This window comes from Mesoplodon bidens (assembly GCF_964165515.1).
Source record: "Mesoplodon bidens genome assembly, contig: HAP1_SCAFFOLD_34, whole genome shotgun sequence".
Lineage (NCBI taxonomy): Eukaryota > Metazoa > Chordata > Mammalia > Artiodactyla > Ziphiidae > Mesoplodon > Mesoplodon bidens.
This window is the reverse complement of record NW_027672207.1, coordinates 2,460,769-2,485,264: the sequence shown is the minus strand read 5'-3', so window position 1 is coordinate 2,485,264 and position 24,496 is coordinate 2,460,769.

Sequence of the window (24,496 nt, the reverse complement as noted above, 5' to 3'; positions counted from 1 at the left end):
GCATTGTGATGACAGGGGCATGGAGCATTGGTTTGACAAGTTTCATGGATAAATGTGTTGACAGTGGGCATGGAACATTGTGATGACAAGGTCATGCAGTATTGTGAAGACAGGTGTCGGGGAGCATTGTGATGACATATTTCATGTTCCATTGTGATGACAATGGCATGGAGCATTGTGATGTCAAGTGTTTTGGAGGATTGTGATGACAAAGGTAATGGAGCATTGTGACGACAAGGGCTTGGAGCATTGTGATGACAAGGGTCATGGAGCATTGTGATGACAACGGCCATTGAGAATTTTGATGAAAAGGTCGTGAAGCATTGTGATGACAAAGGCATGGAGCTTGCTATGACAGGGGTCATGGGGCATTGCGATGACATGTGCATGCAGAATTGTGATGACAAAAGCATGTAACATTGTGATGAGAACTGTCATGGAGCATTGTGATGAAAAGGACGTGAAGAATTGTGATGACAAAAGACATGGAGCAGTGTGATGACCAGGGCATGGTTTATTGTGATGGCAAGACCGTGGAGCATTGCGATGAGAAGACCATGGATAATTGTGAAGACGAGTGTCATGGAGCACTGTAATGACAAGGGGTATGGAGCATTGTGATGTCAGGGAACATGGAGCATTTTGATGAAAACGTTCATGGAGCATTTTGATGACAGGGGTTTTGGAACATTGTGATGTCATAGGTCATCAAACATTGTGATGATAAGTGCATGTAGCATGGTGATGACAGGAGTCATGGAACACTCTGATGACAGGGGTGAGGGAGTATTGTAATGAATAGTGATGTAACATTGTGATATCAGTGGTGAGAGAGCATATTGATGAGAAGTGCATGGAGAATTGTGATGACAATGTTAATGGAGCATTTTGATGACAAGATTGTGGAACACTGTGATGACAAGCTCATGGTGCATTGTGATGACGTGTCATGGAACATTGTGCTGACAAGCGCATGGAGCATTGTGATGACAACGGTCATGGAGCATTGTGATGATAAAGGCAGAGAGTATTGTGATGACAAGGGTCAAAGAGCATTGTGATGAAAATTTCATGGAGCATTGAGGTTAAAAAGGTCACAGAGACTGATGATGACGAGGTCATGGACCATTGTGATGACAAATGTCATGAAGCATTGTGATGACTGGAGTCACGGAGCATTGTGATAAAAAGGGCATGGAGCACTGTGATGACAAGGGCATGGAGCATTGGTCTAATAAGTTTCATGGATTATTGCAGTGACAGTTGGAATGGCGCATTGTGATGACAAAGACATGGAGCATTGTGAAGACCAGGTCATGCAGTATTGTGAAGACTGGTGTCAGGGAGCATTGTGATGACATATGTAATGGCCCATTGTGATGACAATGACATGGAGCATTGTGATGACAAGTGTCAGGGAGCATTGTGCTGGCAAGTGCATGGAGAAATGTGAAGACACGGGTCATGGAGCATTCTGATGACAAGCTTGTGGAGTATTTTGATGACAAAGGCATGGAGTATTGTGATGAAAATGGCATGGTGCATTGTGATGAAAACGGCATGGAGACTTTTCGTGACAGGGTTCAAGGAGCATTCTGACGACAAGTGTCAGGGAGCATTGTGATGACAAGTGTATTGAGAATTGTGATGACAAAGGTCATGGAATATTGTGATGACAAGGGTCATGGAGCATTGAGTTGACAAAGGGATGGAGCATTGTGGTAACAAGTGTCACGGAGCATTGTGATGGAAAGTTCATGGAGCATTGTGGTGACAAATTTCACAGAGCCTTGTGATGATGAGGGCATGGATCATTGTGATGACACTGGTCATTAATCCTTGTGATTACTGGAGTCACGGAGCATTGTGAGAACTGGGATCATGGAGCATTGTGATGACAAGGGCATGGATCATTGTGATGACAGGTGCATGGAGCATTGGTCTGACAAGTTTCATGGATAATTGTGTTGAGAGTGGGCATGGCACATTGAGATGACAAGGTCAAGCAGTATTGTAAATACAGGTGTCAGGGAGCATTGTGATGACATATGTAATGGCCCATTGTGATGACAATGGCATGGAACATTGTGATGCCAAGTGTCATGGAGGATTCTGATGACAAATGTAAAGGAGCATTGTGATGACAATGGCTTGGAGCACTGAGATGACAAGGGTCAGGGAGCATGGTGCTGGCAAGTGCATGGAGAATTGTGAAGACACGGGTCATGGAGCATTTGGATGACAAGCTTGTGGAGTATTTTGATGACAAAGGCATGGATTATTGTGATGAAAATGGCATGGGGCATTGTGATGAAAATGGCATGGAGACTATTCGTGCCAGGGTTCCAGGAGCATTCTGACAACAAGAGTCAGGGAGCATTGTGATGACAAGTGTATTGAGAATTGTGATGACAATGGTCATGGAATATTGTGATGACAAGGGTCATGGAGCATTGAGTTGACAAAGGGATGGAGCATTGTGGTAACAAGTGTCACGGAGCATTGTGATGAAAATTTAATGGAGCATTTTGATGACAGGGGTTATGGAACATTGTGATGTCATAGGTCATCGAATATTGTGATGATAAGTGCATGTAGCATGGTGATGACAAGAGTCATGGAACACTGTGATGACAGGGGTGAGGGAGTATTGTAATGAACAGTAATGTAACATTGTGATATCAGTGGTGAGAGAGCATATTGATGAGAAGTGCATGGAGCATTGTGATGACAATGTTAATGGAGCATTGTGATGACAGGATTGTGGAGCACTGTGATGACAAGCGCATGGTGCATTGTGATGACGTGTCATGCAGCATTGTGCTGACAAGCACATGGAGCATTGTGATGACAACAGTCATGGAGCACTGTGCTGAGAAAATCAGAGAGTATTGTGATGACAGGAGTCAAAGAGAACTGTGATGAAAATTTCATGGAGCATTGAGGTTAAAATGGTCACAGAGACTGTTGATGAAGAGGGCATGGACCATTGTGATGACAAACGTCATGAAGCATTGTGATGAGTGGACTCACGGAGCATTGTGCTAACAAGTGTCACGGAGCATTGTGATTAAAAGTTCATGGAGCATTGTGGGGACAAATTTCACAGAGCCTTGTGATGATGTGGGCATGGATCATTGTGATGACACCGGTCATGAAGCCTTGTGATGATTGGAGTCACGGAGCATTGTGAGAACTGGGGTCATGGAGCACTGTGATGACAAGTGCATGGAGCATTGTGATGAGAGGGGCATGGAGCATTGGTCTGACAAGTTTCATGGATAAATGTGTTGACAGAGGGCATGGCACATTGTGATGACAAGGTCATGGTGTTTTGTGAAGACAGGTGTCAGGGAGCATTTTGATGACATATTTCATGTTCCATTGTGATGACAATGGCATGGAGCATTGTGATGCCAAGTGTTTTGGAGGATTTTGATGACAAAGTTATTGGAGCATTGTGATGACAAGGGCTTGGAGCATTGTGATGACAAGGGTCATGGAGCATTTTGATGACAACTGCCATTGAGAATTTTGATGAAAAGTTCGTGAAGCATTGTGATGACAGAGGCATGGAGCTTGCTATGACAGGGGTCATGGGGCATTGTAATGACATGTGCATGGAGAATTGTGATGACAGAAGCATGTAACATTGTGATGAGAACTGTCATGGAGCATTGTGATGACAATGTTAATGGAGCAATGTGATGACAAGATTGTGGAGCACTGTGATGTCAAGCACATGGTGCAATGTGATGACGTGTCATGGAGCATTGTGCTGACAAGCTCATGGAGCATTGTGATGACAACAGTTATGGAGCATTGTGCTGAGAAAGACATAGAATATTGTGAAGACAAGGGTCAAAGAGCATTGTGATGAAAATTTCATGGAGCATTGAGGTTAAAAATGTCAGAGAGACTGTTGATGACGAGGGCATGGACCATTGTGATGACAAAGGTCATGAAGCATTGTGATGACTGGAGTCACGGAGCATTGTGATAACAAGGGCATGGAGCACTGTGATGAAAATGGCATGGAACTTTGGTCCAATAAGTTTCATGGATTATTGCAATGACAGTTGGAATGGCGCATTGTGATGACAAGGTCATGGTGCATTGTGAACACCAGGTCATGCAGTATTGTGAAGACTGTTGTCAGGGAGCATTGTGATGACATATGTAATGGCCCATTGTGATGACAATGGCAAGGAGCATTGTGATGCCAAGTGTCATGGAGGATTCTGATGACAAAGGTAATGGAGCATTGTGATGACAATGGCTTGGAGCACTGGGATGACAAGGGTCAGGGAGCATTGTGCTAGGCAAGTGCATGGAGAATTGTGATGACACGTGTCATGGAGCATTTGGATGACAAGCTTGTGGAGTATTTTGATGACAATGGCATGGATTATTGTGAGGAAAATGGCATGGGGCATTGTGATGAAAACAGCATGGAGCCTTTTCTTGACAGGGTTCAAGAATCATTCTGACGACAAGAGTCAGGGAGCATTGTGATGACAAGTGTATTGAGAATTGTGATGACAAAGGTCATGGAACATTGTGATGAAAAGGTCATTGAGTATTGTGATGACAGGCATCATGTAGCGTTGTGATACAAGTGTTATGGAACATTGTAATCACAAGGGTTTGGAGCATTGCGATGACAGAAGTCATGGAACATTTTGATTTCAAGGAGCATGGAGCATTGTGATGACAAGGACATGAAGCAATGTGATCCCAAGGTTCATGGAGGATTCTAATGACAATGGTAATGGAGTATTGTGATGACAAGCACATAGAGCATTGTAATGACAATGTCATGTAGCATTTTGCAGACAAAGGCATGGAGCATTGTGATGACAGTTGTCATGGAGCACTGTGATTACAAGTGTCACAGAGCATTGTGAATACAGAGGTCATGGAGCATTGGGATGACTAGGGCACCGATCATTTTGATGACAAGGGTCATGGAGTTTGGGCTGAATATATTCATGGAGTATTGTGATGATAGGGGCATGGAGCATTGTGATGACTTGGTAATGGGGCATTGTGATGAAAAGAGTCCTGGATCATTGTGTTGTCAGGTATCATGGAGTGTTGTGATGATAGTGGTCATGGAGCATTGTGATGATATTGGTCATGGAGCATTGCGATGAGAAAGTCATGGACAATTGGGCTGAAAATGTTCATGGAGTATTGTGATGACAGGGGTCATGGAACTTTGTGATGACAAGGACATGGAGCTTTGTGATGACAGGGTCATGGATAATTGTGATGACATGGGTCATGGAGCATTCTGATGACAAGTTTGTGTAGTATTGTGCTGACAAAGCATGTAACACTGTGATGAGAAGAGTCACGGAACATAGTGTTGCCAATAAGTTGGAGAATTGTGATGACCAGGGCATGGAGCATTGTGATGGCAAGACCGTGGAGCATTGTGATGAGAAGGCCATGGATAATTGTGATGAAGAGCGTCATGGAACACTGTACTGACAAGGGCGATGGAGCATTGTGATGTCAGGGGACATGGAGCATTTTGATGAAAAGGGTCATGGAGCATTTTGATGACAGGGCTTACGGAACATTGTGATGTCATAGTTAATCGAGCACTGTGATGATAAGTGCATGTAGCATTGTGGTGACAGGAGTTATGGAACATTGTGATGACAGCGGTTAGGGAGTATTGTGATGAATAGTGATGTAACATTGTGATATCAGTGGTGAGAGAGCATATTGATGAGAAGTGCATGGAGCATTGTGATGACAAGGTTAATGGAGCATTGTGATAACCAGATTGTGGAGCACTGTGATGACAAGCGCATGGTGCATTGTGATGACATGTGTCATGGAGCATTGTGCTGTAAAAGGCATAGAGTATTGTGATGACAAGGGTCAAACAGCATTGTGATGAAAATTTAATGGAGCATTCAGGTTAAATAGGTCACAGACACTGTTGATGACGAGGGCATGGACCATTGTGATGACAAAGGTCATGAAGAATTGTGATGACTGGACTCACGGAGCATTGTGATGACATGGGTCATGGAGCATTGTGATAAAAAAGGCATGGAACATTGTGAAGACCAGGTCATGCAGTATTGTGAAGACTGGTGTCAGGGAACATGTGATGACATATGTAATGTCGCATTGTGATGACAGTGGCATGGAGCATTGTGATGCCAAGTGTCATGGAGGATTCTGATGACAAAGGTAATGGAGCATTGTGATGACAATGGCTTGGAGCATTGTGATGACAAGGGTCTGGGAGCATTGTGCTGGCAAGTGCATGGAAAATTGTGATGACATGGGACATGGAGCATTTGGATGACAAGCTTGTGGAGTATATTGATGACAAATGCATGGATTATTGTGAGGAAAATGGCATGGGGCATTGTGATGAAAACAGCATGGAGCCTTGTCTTGACAGGGTTCAATGGTCATTCCGACGACCAGTGTCAGGGAGCATTGTGAAGACAAGTGTATTGAGAATTGTGATGACAAACGTCATGGAACATTGTGATGAAAAGGGCATGGAGTATTGTGATGACAGGCATCATGGAGCGTTGTGATGACAAGTGTTATCGAACATTGTAATCACAAGGGTTTGGAGAATTGCGATTACAGAGGTCATGGATCATTTTGATTTCAAGGAGCATGGAGCATTGTGATGACAAGGGCATGAAGCAATGTGATCCCAAGTTTCATGGAGGATTGTGATGACAATGGAAATGGAGTATTGTGATGAAAAACGCATAGAGAATTGTAATGACAAGGTCATGTAGCATTTTGCTGACAAAGGCATGGAGCAATGTGATGACAGGTGTCATGGAGCACTGAGATGACATGTGTCACAGAGCATTGTCAATACAGAGGTCATGGAGCATTGGGATGACTAGGGCACGGATCATTTTGATGACAAGTGTCATGGAGTTTGGGCTGAATATATTCATGGAGTATTGTGATGACAGGTGTCATGGAGCATTGTGATGACTTGGTAATGGGGCATTGTGATGACAAGAGTCCCGGATCATTGTGTTGTCAGGTGTCATGGAGTGTTGTGATGACAGTGGTCATGGAACATAGTGATGATATTGGTCATGGAGCATTGCGATGAGAAAGTCATGGAGCATTGGGCTGAAAATATTCATGGAGTATTGTGATGACAGGGGTCACGGAGCATTTTGATGACAAGGTCATGGAGCTTTGTGATGACAGAGGTCATGGAACATTTTGATTTCAAGGAGCATGAAGCACTGTGATGACAAGGACATGAAACACTTTGATCCCAGTGTTCATGGAGGATTGTGATGACAATGGTAATGGAGTATTTTGATGACAAGTGCATAGAGCATTGTAATGACAGGGTCATGTAGCATTTTGCTGACAAAGGCATGGAGCATTTTGGTGACAGGTGTCAGGGAAATCTGTGATGACAAGCATCACGGAGCATTGTGAATACAGGGGTCATGGAGCATTGGGATGACAAGGGCATGAATCATTGTGATGACAAGGTTCATGGAGCATTGGGATGAAAATATTCATGGAGTATTGTGATGACCAGATACATGGAGCTTTGTGATGATAGTGTTCATGGAGCATTGTGATGAGAAGGTCATGGAGCATTGGGCTGAAAATGTTCATGGAGTATTGTGATGACAGGTGTCATGGAGCATTCTGATGACAAGTTTGAGGAGTATTGTGCTGACAAAACATGTAACACTGTGATGAGAAGTGTCATGGAACATAGTGAGGCCAAGAACTTGGAGAATTGTGATGACCAGGGCATGGAGCATTGTGATGGCAAGACTGTGGAGCATTGTGATGAGAAGACCATGGATAATTGTGATGAAGAGGGTCATGGAGCACTTTAATGACAAGGGGTATGGAGCAATGTGATGTCAGGGGACATGGAGCATTTTGATGAAAGTGGTCATGGAGCATTTTGATGACAGGGCTTATGGAACATTGTGATGTCATAGGTCATCGTACATTGTGATGATAAGTGCATGTAGCATTGTGATGACTGGAGTCATGGAACATTGTGATGACAGGGGTGGGGGAGTATTGTGATAAATAGTGAAGTAACATTGTGATATAAGTGGTGAGAGAGCATATTGATGAGAAGTGCATGGAGCCCTGAGATGACAAGATTAATGGAGCATTGTGATGACCAGATTGTGGAGCACTGTGATGACAAGCGCATGGTGCACTGTGATGACATGTGTCATGGAGCATTGTGCTGACAAGGGCATGGACCATTGTGATGACAATGGTCATGGAGCATTGTGCTGAGAAAGGCATAGAGTGTTGTGATGACAAGGGTCAAAGAGTGTTGTGATGAAAATTTCATGGAGCATTGAGATTAAAATGTCACAGAGACTGTTGATGACAAGGGCATGGTCCATTGTGATGACAAAGGTCATGAAGAATTGTGACGACTGGACTCACGGAACATTGTGATGACATGGGTCATGGTGCATTGTGATAACAAGGGCATGGAGCATAGTGATGTCAAGGGCATGGAGCATTTTTCTAATAAATTTCATGGATTATTGCAATGACAGTTGGAATGGCGCATTGTGATGAAAAGGGCATGGAGCATTGTGAAGACCAGGTCATCCAATATTGTGAAGACTGGTGTCAGTGAGCATTGTGATGACATATGTAATGGCCCATTGTGATGACAACGGCATGGAGCATTGTGATGCCAAGTATCATGGAGGATTCTGATGACAAATGTAATGGAGCTTTGTGATGACAATGGCTTGGAGCATTGTGATGACAAGGGTTAGGTAGCATTGTGCTGACAAGTGCATGGAGAATTGTGATGACAAATGTCATGGAGCATTCTGATGACAAGCTAGTGGAGTGTTTTGATGACAATGGCATGGAGCATTGTGATGAAAATGGCATGTGGCATTGTGATTAAAAAGGCATGGAGCCTTTTCGTGACAGGGTTCAAGGAGCATTCTGACGACAAGTGTCAGGGAGCATTGTGATGACAAGTGTATTGAGAACTGTGATGACAAAGGTCATGGAGCATTGTGATGAAAAGGGCATGGAATATTGTGATGACAGGCATCATTGATCGTTGTGATGACAAGTGTTTTGGAACATTGTGACCACAAGGGTTTGGAGCATTGTGATGACCGAGGTCATGGATCATTTTGATTTCAAGGACCATGGAGCATTGTGATGACAAGGGCATGAAACAATGTGATCCCAAGGTTTATGGAGGATTGTGATGACAATGGTAATGGAGTATTGTGATGACAAGTGCATAGAGCATTGTAATGACAATGTCATGTAGCATTTTGCTGACAAAGTCATGGAGCATTGTGATGGCAGGTGTCTTGGAGCACTGTGATGATATGCGTCACGGAGCATGGTGAATACAGGGGTCATGGAGCAATGGGATGACAATGGCATGGATCATTGTGATGACAAGAGTCGTGGAGCATTGGGATGAAAATGTTCATGGAGTATTGTGATGACAAGGGACATGGAGCGTTGTGATGACAGGGGCCATGGAGCATTGTAATGACAGGGGTCATGGAGCATTGTGATGAAAAGTTCATGGAGCATTGGGCTGAAAATGTTCATGGAGTATTGTGATGACAGGTGTCATGGAGCATTGTGATGACAAGGTACTGGAGCATTGTGAGGAGAAGACCATGGAGCCTTGTGATGATATGTCTCATGGAACATTCTGATGAAAAGGGGCATGGAGCCTTGTGATTACAGCGGTCGTGGAGCACTGTGATGACAAGGGCATGGAGCATTGGGATGAGAAGACCATGGATAATTGTGATGATGAGCGTCATGGGGTGTTGTGATGATAAGTGTTATGGAACATTTAGATCACAAGGATTTGGAGCATTGTGATGAGAGAGGTCATGGAGCATTATGATTTCATTGTGATGACAATAGCATTAAGCATTATGATGGTGGGCATGGTGCATTGTGAAGACAGGGCTCATGGAGAATTGAGATGAAAAGGGGCATGGATCATTGTGATTACAGGGGTCTTGGGGCATTGTTATGAAAGGTGTAATGGAGCATTTTGATGGCAAGTGCATGGAGAACTGTGATGAGAAGGCCATGGAGCATTCTGATGACATGCGTCATGGAGCTTTGTGACGACAAGGGCATGGATCAATGTGATGAGAGTGATCATGGAGCACTGTGATGACAATGACATGGAGCATTGTGATGACAAGGGTCATGGATCTTTGTGATGACAAAGTCATGGAGCATTTTGATGACAAGGTCGTTGTGCATTTTGATGAGAAGGGCAGGGAGAATTGTGATGACAGGGTCATGGAGCAATTTGATGAAAAGGGTTATGGAACATTTTGATGACAGGGGTTATGGAACATTGTGATGTCAGGGGTCATGGAACTTTTTCATGACAGGGGTTATGGACCATTGTGATGACAGGGGAGTGGGTGTATTGTGATGACTAGTGAGGGAACATTTTGATATCAGTGGTGAGAGAGCATTTTGATAAGACGTGCAAGGAACATTGTGATGACAAGGTTTATGGAGCATTGTGATGACATGGGTCATGGAGCACTGCGCTGACTAGCACATGGAACATTGTGATGACAAGGGTCATGGAGCAATGAGTTGACAAAGGGATGGAGCATTGTGGTAACAAGTGTCACGGAGCATTTTGATGAAAAGTTCATGGAGCATTGTGGTGACAAATTTCACAGAGCCTTGTGATGATGAGGCATGGATCATTGTGATGACACAGGTCATGACGCCCTGTGATGACTGGAGTCACGGAGCATTGTGAGAACTGGTGTCATGGAGCATTGTGATGACAAGGGCATGGAACATTGTGATGACAGGGCCATGGATCATTGGTTTGACAACTTTCATGGATAACTGTGTTGACATTGGGCATGGCACATTGTGATGACAATGTCATGGAGTATTGTGAAGACAGGTGTCAGGGAGCATTGTGATAACATATTTCATGTTCCATTGTGAATACAATGGCATGGAACATTGTGATGCCAAGTGTTTTGGAGTATTGTGATGACAAATGTAATTGGGCATAGTGATGACCAGGGCTTGGAGAATTGTGATGACAAGGGTCATGGAGCATTTTGATGACAACGGCCATTGAGAATTTTGATGAAAAGGTCGTGAAGCATTGTGATGACAGAGGCATGGAGCTTGCTATGACAGGGGTCATGGGGCATTGCGATGACATGTGAATGGAGAATTTTGATGACAAATACATGTAACATTGTGATGAGAACTGTCATGGAGCATTGTGATGACAAGGACGTGGAGAAATGTGATGACAAGGGCCATGGAGCATTGTGATAACCAGGTCATGGAGCATTGTGATGGCAGGACCGTGGAGCATTGTGATGAGAAGACCATGGATAATTGAGATGATGAGCGTCATGGAGCACTGTAATGACAAGGGCAATGGAGCATTGTGATGTCAGGGGACATGGAGCATTTTGATGTAAAGTGTCATGGAGCATTTTGATGACAGGGGATATGGAACATTGTGATGTCATACGTCATCGAACACTGTGATGATAAGTGCTTGTAGCATTGTGATGACAGGAGTCATGGAACATTGTGATGACAGTGGTGAGGCAGTATTGTGATGAATAGTGATGTTACATTGTGATATCAGTGGTGAGAGAGCATATTGATGAGAAGTGCATGGAGCATTGTGACGACAAGATTGTGGAGCACTGTGATGACAAGCGCATGGTTCTTTGTGATGACGTGTCATGGAGCATTGTGCTGACAAGTGCATGGAGCATTGTGATGACAACGGTCATGGAGCATTGTGCTGAGAAAGGCATAGAGTATTGTGATGACAAGGGCCAAAGAGCATTGTGATGAAAATTTCATGGAGCTTTGAGGTTAAAAATGTCACAGAGACTGTTGATGATGAGGGCATGGAACATGTTGATGACAAAGGTCATGAAGCATTGTGATGACTGGAGTCACGGAGCATTTTGATAACAAGGCCATGGAGCATTGTGATGACAAGGTCATGGAATATTGGTCTAATAAGTTTCATGGATTATTGCAATGTTATTTGGAATGGCGCATTGTGATGACAAGGGCATGGAGCATTGAGAAGACCACGTCATGCTGTATTGTGAAGACAGGTGTCAGGGAGCATTGTGATGACATATGTAATGGCCCATTGTGATGACAATGGCATGGAACATTGTGATGCCAAGTGTCATGGAGGATTCTGATGACAAAGGTAATGAAGCTTTGTGATGACAATGGCTTGGAGCATTGTGATGACAAGGGTCAGGGAGCATTGTGCTGGCAAGTGCATGGAGAATTGTGATGACACTGGTCATGGAGCATTTTGATGACAAAATTGTGGAGTATTTTGATGACAATGGCATGGAGTATTGTGATGAAAATGGCCTGGGGCTTTGTGATGAAAAAGGCATGGAGCCTTTTAGTGACAGGGATCAAGGAGCATTCTGACGACAAGATTCAGGGAGCATTGTGATGACAAGTGTTATGGAACATTGTGATCACAAGGTTATGGAGCATTGTGATGACAGAGTCATGGAACATTTTGATTTCAAGGAGCATGGAACATTGTGATGACAAGGGCATGAAGCAATATGATTCCAAGGATCATGGATGATTGTGATGACAATGGTAATGGAGTATTGTGATGACAAGCGCATAGAGCATTATAATGACAAGGTCATGTAGCATTTTGCTGACAAAGACATGGAGCATTGTGATGACAAGTGTCATGGAGCACTTTGTTGACAGGCGTCACTGAGCATTGTGAATACAGGGATCATGGAGCATTGGGATGACAAGGGCATGGATCATTGTGATGATAAGCGTCATGGAGCATTGGGCTTAAAATGTTCATGGAGTATAGTGATGACAGGGATCATGGAGCATTGTGATGAGTAGGGAATTGAGCATTGTGATGACAAGAGACCCGTATCACTCTGATGTCATCGGTCATGTTGTGTTTTGATGACAGTGGTCATGGAGCATTGTGATGATATTGGTCATGGAGCATTGTGATGAGAAGTTCATGGAGCATTGGGCTGAAAATGTTCATGGAATATTGTGATTACAGGGGTCATGGAACATTGTGATTACATGGAAATGTAGCATTGTGAATAGAAGACCATGGAGTCTTGTGATGACAAGTACATGGAACATCGTGATGGCAGGTGTCATGGAGCATTGTGATGAGAAGGACATGGAGCATTGGTCTGAAATGTTTCATGGATTATTGTGATGAGAGTGGGCATGGAGCATTGTGATGACAAGGTCACGGAACACAGTGATACATGAGTCAATGAGGTTTGTAATGACAAGGACATGGAGCATTGTGATGAGAAGGGCATCGAGCATTGTGATGACAAGTTTCATGGAGCTTTGTGATGACAATGACATGGAGCATTGTGATGCCAAGGGTCATGGAGCTTTGAGATGACAAATGTCATGGAGCATTTTGATGACAAGTGTGTGGTGCATTGTGATGAGAAGGGCAGGGAGTATTTTGGTGACAATGTTATGCAGGAATTTGATGAAAATTGTAATGGAACATTTTGAAGACAGGGGTTATAGAACATTGTGATGTCAGGGGTCATGGAACATTGTGATTATATGGGGATGTAGCATTGTGATGACAGGGGTCATGGAATATTGTGATTGCAGGGGTGAGGGAGTATTGTGACGACTAGTGATGAAACACTGTGATATCTCTTGTGAGAGAGCATTTTGAAGAAAAATGCATGGAGCATTGTGATTACAAGGTTTATGGAGCATTGCAATGAAAAGTTTGTGGACCGTTGTGAGGAAAAGCACGTGGCACATTGTGATGACAAGGGACATTGAATATTTTTTCTGACAAAGGCATGGAGCATTGTGATGACAATGGTCATGGAGCATTGTGATGAAAAGTTCATGGAGCATTGTGGTTCCAAATGTCACAGAGCCTTGTGATGCCGCGGGCATGGACCATTGTGATGGCAAACGATATGCAGCATTGTGATGAATGGAGTCACGGAGCATTGTGATGACAGGGGTCATGGAGCATTGTGATGACTAGGGCATGGAGCATTGTGATGACAGGGGCATGAAACATCGGTCTGACCAGTTTCATAGAGTATTGTGATGACCGTGGGCATGGTGCATTGTGATGAAAAGGGCATGGAGCATTGTGATGAGAAGGTCATGGAGTGTTGTGAAGACAGCTGTCAGGGAGCACTGTGATGACTTATGTCATGGTCCATTGCGATGACATTGGCAGGGAGCATTGTGATGCCAAATGTAATGGAGGATTGTGATGACAAATATAATGGAGCATTGTGATGACTAGGGCTTGCAGCATTATGATGAGAATGGCCACTGAGAATTTTTATGACAAGGGCATGAATCATTGTGATGACAAGGTCCTGGAGAATTGTGATGAGAAAATTATGGAGCCTCGTAATGACAAGTCTCATGGAGCATACTGATGAAAAGGGGCAGGGAGCACTGTGATTACAGGGGTCTTGGAGCATTGTGATGAGAAGGGTCATGGAGCCTTGTTATGACAATTCCATGGAACATCGTGATGGCAGGGGTCAAGACGCATTGTAATGACAGGGGTAATGGAGCATTGTGATGGCAAGGGCATGGATCATTGTGATGAGAAGGCCATGGAGCATTCTGATGACATGCGTCATGGAGCTTTGTGATGATAAGGGCATGGAGCAGTGTGATTACAGTGGTCTTGGAGCATTGTGATGAAAAGGGAATGCATCTTTGTGATGAAAACGGTATGGAGCCTTGTCATGACAGGGTTCAAGGAGCATACAGACAACAAGGGTCAGGGAGCATTTTGATGACAAGTGTATTGAGCATTGTGATGACAAAGGTCATGGAGCATTGTGATGAGAAGACCATGGATAATTGTGATGACGAGCATCATGGGCATTGTGAGGACAAGTTTTATGGAATATTGGGATCACATGGGTTTGGAGCATTGTTATGACAAAGGTCATAGAGCATTTTGATTTCATTGTGATGACAATAGCATGAAGCATTATGATGATGGGCATGGTGCAATTTGATGAGAGGGTTCATGGATCCTTGGGATGAAAAGGGGCATGGAGCACTGTGATTACAGGGGTCTTGGAGCATTGTGATGACAAGGGCATGGAACATTGTGATGAGAAGGCCATGGAGCATTCTGATGACATGAGTCGTGGAGGTTTGTGATAACAAGGGCATGGAGCAGTTTGATTACAGGGGTATTGGAGCATTATCATGCAAACGGCATGAATCATTGTGATGAAAAACGCATCGAGCCTTGTCATGACAGGGTTCAAAGAGCATACTGACGACAAGTGTCAGGGAGCATTTTGGTGACAAGTGTATTGAGCATTGTGATGACAAAAGTCATGGAGAATTGTGATGAGAAGTGTCATGGAGCCTTGTGATGACAAGTCCATGGCACATCGTGATGGCAGGGGTCATGGAGCATTGGGAGAAGAAGGGATGGAGCATTCTGGTGACATGCGTCATGGAGCTTTGTGACGACAAGGGCATGGATCAATGTGATGAGAGTGATCATGGAGCACTGTGATGACAATGACATGGAGCATTGTGATGACAAGGGTCATGGATCTTTGTAATGACAAAGTCATGGAGCATTTTGATGACAAGGGCGTTGTGCATTTTGATGAGAAGGGCAGGGAGAATTGTGATGACAGGGTCATGGAGCAATTTGATGAAAAGGGTCATGGAACATTTTGATGACAGGGGTTATGGAACATTGTGATGTCAGGGGTCATGGAACTTTTTCATGACAGGGGTTATGGACCATTGTGATGACAGGGGAGTGGGTGTATTGTGATGACTAGTGAGGGAACATTTTGATATCAGTGGTGAGAGAGCATTTTGATAAGACGTGCAAGGAACATTGTGATGACAAGGTTTATGGAGCATTGTGATGACATGGGTCATGGAGCACTGCGCTGACTAGCACATGGAACATTGTGATGACAAGGGTCAAGGAGCAATGAGTTGACAAAGGGATGGAGCATTGTGGTAACAAGTGTCACGGAGCATTTTGATGAAAAGTTCATGGAGCATTGTGGTGACAAATTTCACAGAGCCTTGTGATGATGAGGCATGGATCATTGTGATGACACAGGTCATGACGCCTTGTGATGACTGGAGTCACGGAGCATTGTGAGAACTGGGGTCATGGAGCATTGTGATGACAAGGGCATGGAACATTGTGATGACAGGGCCATGGATCATTGGTTTGACAACTTTCATGGATAACTGTGTTGACATTGGGCATGGCACATTGTGATGACAATGTCATGGAGTATTGTGAAGACAGGTGTCAGGGAGCATTGTGATAACATATTTCATGTTCCATTGTGAATACAATGGCATGGAACATTGTGATGCCAAGTGTTTTGGAGTATTGTGATGACAAATGTAATTGGGCATAGTGATGACCAGGGCTTGGAGAATTGTGATGACAAGGGTCATGGAGCATTTTGATGACAACGGCCATTGAGAATTTTGATGAAAAGGTCGTGAAGCATTGTGATGACAGAGGCATGGAGCTTGCTATGACAGGGGTCATGGGGCATTGCGATGACATGTGCATGGAGAATTTTGATGACAAATACATGTAACATTGTGATGAGAACTGTCATGGAGCATTGTGATGACAAGGACGTGGAGAAATGTGATGACAAGGGACATGGAGCATTGTGATAACCAGGTCATGGAGCATTGTGATGGCAGGACCGTGGAGCATTGTGATGAGAAGACCATGGATAATTGAGATGATGAGCGTCATGGAGCACTGTAATGACAAGGGCAATGGAGCATTGTGATGTCAGGGGACATGGAGCATTTTGATGTAAAGTGTCATGGAGCATTTTGATGACAGGGGATATGGAACATTGTGATGTCATACGTCATCGAACACTGTGATGATAAGTGCTTGTAGCATTGTGATGACAGGAGTCATGGAACATTGTGATGACAGTGGTGAGGGAGTATTGTGATGAATAGTGATGTTACATTGTGATATCAGTGGTGAGAGAGCATATTGATGTGAAGTGCATGGAGCATTGTGACGACAAGATTGTGGAGCACTGTGATGACAAGCGCATGGTTCATTGTGATGACGTGTCATGGAGCATTGTGCTGACAAGTGCATGGAGCATTGTGATGACAACGGTCATGGAGCATTGTGCTGAGAAAGGCATAGAGTATTGTGATGACAAGGGCCAAAGAGCATTGTGATGAAAATTTCATGGAGCTTTGAGGTTAAAAATGTCACAGAGACTGTTGATGATGAGGGCATGGAACATGTTGATGACAAAGGTCATGAAGCATTGTGATGACTGGAGTCACGGAGCATTTTGATAACAAGGCCATGGAGCATTGTGATGACAAGGTCATGGAATATTGGTCTAATAAGTTTCATGGATTATTGCAATGTTATTTGGAATGGCGCATTGTGATGACAAGGGCATGGAGCATTGAGAAGACCACGTCATGCTGTATTGTGAAGACAGGTGTCAGGGAGCATTGTGATGACATATGTAATGGCCCATTGTGATGACAATGGCATGGAACATTGTGATGCCAAGTGTCATGGAGGATTCTGATGACAAAGGTAATGAAGCTTTGTGATGACAATGGCTTGGAGCATTGTGATGACAAGGGTCAGGGAGCATTGTGCTGGCAAGTGCATGGAGAATTGTGATGACACTGGTCATGGAGCATTTTGATGACAAAATTGTGGAGTATTTTGATGACAATGGCATGGAGTATTGTGATGAAAATGGCCTGGGGCTTTGTGATGAAAAAGGCATGGAGCCTTTTAGTGACAGGGATCAAGGAGCATTCTGACGACAAGATTCAGGGAGCATTGTGATGACAAGTGTTATGGAACATTGTGATCACAAGGTTATGGAGCATTGTGATGACAGAGTCATGGAACATTTTGATTTCAAGGAGCATGGAACATTGTGATGACAAGGGCATGAAGCAATATGATTCCAAGGATCATGGATGATTGTGATGACAATGGTAATGGAGTATTGTGATGACAAGCGCATAGAGCATTATAATGACAAGGTCATGTAGCATTTTGCTGACAAAGACATGGAGCATTGTGATGACAAGTGTCATGGAGCACTTTGTTGACAGGCGTCACTGAGCATTGTGAATACAGGGATCATGGAGCATTGGGATGACAAGGGCATGGATCATTGTGATGATAAGCGTCATGGAGCATTGGGCTTAAAATGTTCATGGAGTATAGTGATGACAGGGATCATGGAGCATTGTGATGAGTAGGGAATTGAGCATTGTGATGACAAGAGACCCGTATCACTCTGATGTCATCGGTCATGTTGTGTTTTGATGACAGTGGTCATGGAGCATTGTGATGATATTGGTCATGGAGCATTGTGATGAGAAGTTCATGGAGCATTGGGCTGAAAATGTTCATGGAATATTGTGATTACAGGGGTCATGGAACATTGTGATTACATGGAAATGTAGCATTGTGAATAGAAGACCATGGAGTCTTGTGATGACAAGTACATGGAACATCGTGATGGCAGGTGTCATGGAGCATTGTGATGAGAAGGACATGGAGCATTGGTCTGAAATGTTTCATGGATTATTGTGATGAGAGTGGGCATGGAGCATTGTGATGACAAGGTCATGGAACACAGTGATACATGAGTCAATGAGGTTTGTAATGACAAGGACATGGAGCATTGTGATGAGAAGGGCATCGAGCATTGTGATGACAAGTTTCATGGAGCTTTGTGATGACAATGACATGGAGCATTGTGATGCCAAGGGTCATGGAGCTTTGAGATGACAAATGTCATGGAGCATTTTGATGACAAGTGTGTGGTGCATTGTGATGAGAAGGGCAGGGAGTATTTTGGTGACAATGTTATGCAGGAATTTGATGAAAAGTGTAATGGAACATTTTGAAGACAGGGGTTATAGAACATTGTGATGTCAGGGGTCATGGAACATTGTGATTATATGGGGATGTAGCATTGTGATGACAGGGGTCATGGAATATTGTGATTGCAGGGGTGAGGGAGTATTGTGACGACTAGTGATGAAACACTGTGATATCTCTTGTGAGAGAGCATTTTGAAGAAAAATGCATGGAGCATTGTGATTACAAGGTTTATGGAGCATTGCAATGAAAAGTTTGTGGACCGTTGTGAGGAAAAGCACGTGGCACATTGTGATGACAAGGGACATTGAATATTTTTCTGACAAAGGCATGGAGCATTGTGATGACAATGGTCATGGAGCATTGTGATGAAAAGTTCATGGAGCATTGTGGTTCCAAATGTCACAGAGCCTTGTGATGCCGCGGGCATGGACCATTGTGATGGCAAACGATATGCAGCATTGTGATGAATGGAGTCACGGAGCATTGTGATGACAGGGGTCATGGAGCATTGTGATGACTAGGGCATGGAGCATTGTGATGACAGGGGCATGAAACATTGGTCTGACCAGTTTCATAGAGTATTGTGATGACCGTGGGCATGGTGCATTGTGATGAAAAGGGCATGGAGCATTGTGATGAGAAGGTCATGGAGTGTTGTGAAGACAGCTGTCAGGGAGCACTGTGATGACTTATGTCATGGTCCATTGCGATGACATTGGCAGGGAGCATTGTGATGCCAAATGTAATGGAGGATTGTGATGACAAATATAATGGAGCATTGTGATGACTAGGGCTTGCAGCATTATGATGAGAATGGCCACTGAGAATTTTTATGACAAGGGCATGAATCATTGTGATGACAAGGTCCTGGAGAATTGTGATGAGAAAATTATGGAGCCTCGTAATGACAAGTCTCATGGAGCATACTGATGAAAAGGGGCAGGGAGCACTGTGATTACAGGGGTCTTGGAGCATTGTGATGAGAAGGGTCATGGAGCCTTGTTATGACAATTCCATGGAACATCGTGATGGCAGGGGTCAAGACGCATTGTAATGACAGGGATAATGGAGCATTGTGATGGCAAGGGCATGGATCATTGTGATGAGAAGGCCATGGAGCATTCTGATGACATGCGTCATGGAGCTTTGTGATGATAAGGGCATGGAGCAGTGTGATTACAGTGGTCTTGGAGCATTGTGATGAAAAGGGAATGCATCTTTGTGATGAAAACGGTATGGAGCCTTGTCATGACAGGGTTCAAGGAGCATACAGACAACAAGGGTCAGGGAGCATTTTGATGACAAGTGTATTGAGCATTGTGATGACAAAGGTCATGGAGCATTGTGATGAGAAGACCATGGATAATTGTGATGACGAGCATCATGGGCATTGTGAGGACAAGTTTTATGGAATATTGGGATCACATGGGTTTGGAGCATTGTTATGACAAAGGTCATAGAGCATTTTGATTTCATTGTGATGACAATAGCATGAAGCATTATGATGATGGGCATGGTGCAATTTGATGAGAGGGTTCATGGATCCTTGGGATGAAAAGGGGCATGGAGCACTGTGATTACAGGGGTCTTGGAGCATTGTGATGACAAGGGCATGGAACATTGTGATGAGAAGGCCATGGAGCATTCTGATGACATGAGTCATGGAGGTTTGTGATAACAAGGGCATGGAGCAGTTTGATTACAGGGGTATTGGAGCATTATCATGCAAACGGCATGAATCATTGTGATGAAAAACGCATCGAGCCTTGTCATGACAGGGTTCAAAGAGCATACTGACGACAAGTGTCAGGGAGCATTTTGGTGACAAGTGTATTGAGCATTGTGATGACAAAAGTCATGGAGAATTGTGATGAGAAGTGTCATGGAGCCTTGTGATGACAAGTCCATGGCACATCGTGATGGCAGGGGTCATGGAGCATTGTGAGGAGAAGGGGTGGAGCATTCTGATGACATGCATCATGGAGTTTTGTGATGACATGGGCATGGAGCAATGTGATGAGAGCTTTCATGGAGCATTGTGATGACAAAGACATGGAGCATTGTGATGCCAAGGGTCATGGATCTTTGTGTTGAAAAGGACATGGAGCATTTAGATAACAAGGGCGATGTGCATTCTGATGAGAAGGGCAGGGAGCATTTTGATGACAGGGTCATGGAGAAATTTGATGCAAAGGGTCATGGAACATTTTGATGACAGGGGTTATGGAACATTGTGATGTCAGGGGTCATGGATCAATTTGATGAAAATGGTCATGGATCATTTTGATGACAGGGTTTATGGAAAATTGTGATGTCAGGGGTCATCGAACATTGTGATAATGATTGCAAGTAGCATTGTGATGACAGGAGTCATGGAACATTGTGATGACAGGGGTGAGGGAGTATTGTGATGAATAGTGATGTAACACTGTGATATCAGTTGTGAGAGAGCATTTTGATGAGACGTGCAAGGAGCTATGTGATGACAAGGTTTATGGAGCATTGTGATGACAAATTTGTGGAGCGCTGTGAAGACAAGCGCATGGCGCATGGTGATTACATGTGTCATGGAGCATTGTGATGAGAAGACCATGGATAATTGTGATGACGGGAGTCATGGGGCATTGTGATGACAAGTGTTATGGAATATTGTGATCACAAGGGTTTGGATCATGGTTATGACAGAGCTCATGGAGCATTTTGATGTCATTGTGATGACAATAGCATGAAGCATTATGATGATGGGTATGGTACTTTGTGATGAGAGGGTTCATGGATTATTGAGATGAAAAGGGGCATGGAGTATTGTGATTTTAGAGGTCTTGGAGCATTGTGATGAGAAGGGTCATGGAGCCTTGTGATGAAAAGGCCATGGAACATCGTGATGTCAGGGGTCATGGAGCATTGTGATGACTGGGGTAATGGAACATTGTGATGGCAAGGGCAAAGAGCATTGTGAGGAGAAGGCCATGGAACTTTCTGATGATATGCGTCATGGAGCTTTTTGATGACAAGGGCATGGAGCAATGTGATGAGAGCGTTTATGGATATTTGTGATGACAAAGTCATGGAGCATTTTGATGAGAAGGGCGTTGTGCATTGTGATGAGAAGGGCAGGGAGCATTGTGATGACAAGTGCATGAAGCAATGTGATCCCAAGATTCTTGGAGGATTGTGATGCCATTGGAAATGCAGTGTTGTGATGACAAGCACATAGAGCATTGTAATGACAATGTCATGAGGCTTTTTGTTGACAAAGGCATGGAGCATTGTGATGATAGGTGTCATGGAGCACTGTGATGACAAGCGTCAAGGAGCATTGTGAATACAGGGGTCATGGAGCATTGGGATGATAAGGTCAGGGATCATTGTGATGACAAGCGTCATGGAGCACTTGGCTGAAAATTTTCATGGAGTATTGTGATGACAGGAGTCATGGAGCATTGTGATGACAGAGGGCATGGAGAATTTTGATTTAATTGTGCTGAAAATAGCCGGAAACATTATGATGATGGGCATGATGCATTGTGATGACAGGGTTCATGGAGCATTGAGATTAAAAGGGGCATGGAGCATTGTGATAACAGGGGCCTTGGAGCATTGTGATGACATGGGCATGGATCCTTTTGATGAGAAGGCCATGGAACATTCTGGTGACATGTGTCATGGAGCTTTTTGATGACAAGTGCATGGAGCATTGTGATTACAGCGGTCTTGGAGCATTGTGATGACAAGTGTCATGGAGCCTTGTGATGACAAGGCCGTGGAACATTGTGATGGCAGGGGTCATGGAGCATTGTTATGACAGGGATAATGGAGCATTTTGATGAGAAGGGTATGGAGCATTGTGATTTCAAGTTTTATTGAGCATTGCGATGACAAATTTGTGGACCGTTGTGATGAAAAGTGCGTGACACATTGTGATGACAAGGGTCATGGAGCATTTTTCTGTCAAAGGCATGGAGCATTGTGATGACAAGGGTCACGGTGAATTGTGATGAAAAGTTCATGGAGCATTGTGGATACAAAGGTCACAGAGCCTTGTGATGATGCGTGCATGGACCATTGTGATGACAAATGTTATGAAGCATTGTGATGACTGCAGTCACGGAGCATTGTGATGACACGGGTCATGTAGCATTGTGATGACAAGGGCTTGGAGAGATGTGATGAGAGGGGCATGGAGCATTGGTCTGACAAATTTCATAGATTATTGTGATGACAGTGGACATTGTGCATTGTGATGACAAGGTCATGGAGCGTTGTGATGAGAAGGTCATGGAGTATTGTGAAGACAGGTGTCAGGGAGCATTGTGATGACATATGTCATGATCCATTGCGATGACAATGGCAGGGAGCATTGTGAGGCCAAATGTAATGGAGGATTGTGATGACAAATATAATGGAGCATTGTGATGACAATGGCTTGGAGCATTGTGATGACAAGGGTCAGGGAGCATTGTGCTGACAAGTGCATGGAGAATTGTGATGACAAGGGTCATGGAGCTTTCTGATGACAAGCTTGTGGAGTATTTTGATAACAATAGCATGAAGCATTGTGATGAAAACGGCATGGGGCATTGTGATGAAAAACCCATGGAGCCTTTTTGTGACAGGTTTCAAGGAGCATTCTGACGACAAGTGTCAGGGAGCATTTTGATGACTAGTGTATTGAGAATTGTGATGACAAAGGTCATGGAGCTTTGTGATAAAAAGGGCATGGAGTATTGTGATGAGAGGCATCATGGAGCGTTGTGATGACAAGTGTTATGGAACATTGTGATCACAAGGGTTTAGAGCATTGTGATGACATAGGTCATGGATCATTTTGATTTCAAGGAGCATGGAGCATTGTGATGAAAAGGGCATGAAGCAATGTGATCCCAAGGTTCATGGAGGTTTGTGATGACAATGGTAATGGAGTATTGTGATGACAAGCACATAGAGCATTGCAATGACAATATCATGTAGCATTTTGCTGACAAAGGCATGGAGCATTGCGATGACAGGTGTCATGGAGCACTGTGATGACAAGCGTCACAGAGCATTGTGAATACAGGTGTCATGGAGCATTGTGATGACAAGGGCATGGATCATTGTAATGACAAATGTCATGGAGCATTGGGCTGAAAATGTTCATGGAGTTTTGTGATGACAGGGGTCATGGAGCACTGTGATGACAGAGGTCATGGAGAATTTTGATTTCATCGTGCTGACAATAGCCGGAAGGATTATTATGATGGGCATGATGCATTGTGGTGACATGGTCCATGGAGCATTGAGATGAAAAGGCGCATGGAACATTGTGATTACAGGGGTCTTGGAGCATTGTGATGACAAGGGCATGGAGCATTGTGATGAGAAGGCCATGGAGCATTCTGATGACATGAGTCATGGAGCTTTGTGATGACAAGGACATTGAGCATTTTGATTACAGGGGTCTTGGAGCATTATAATGCAAACGGCCTGGATCATTTTGATGAAAAAGGCATGGAGCCT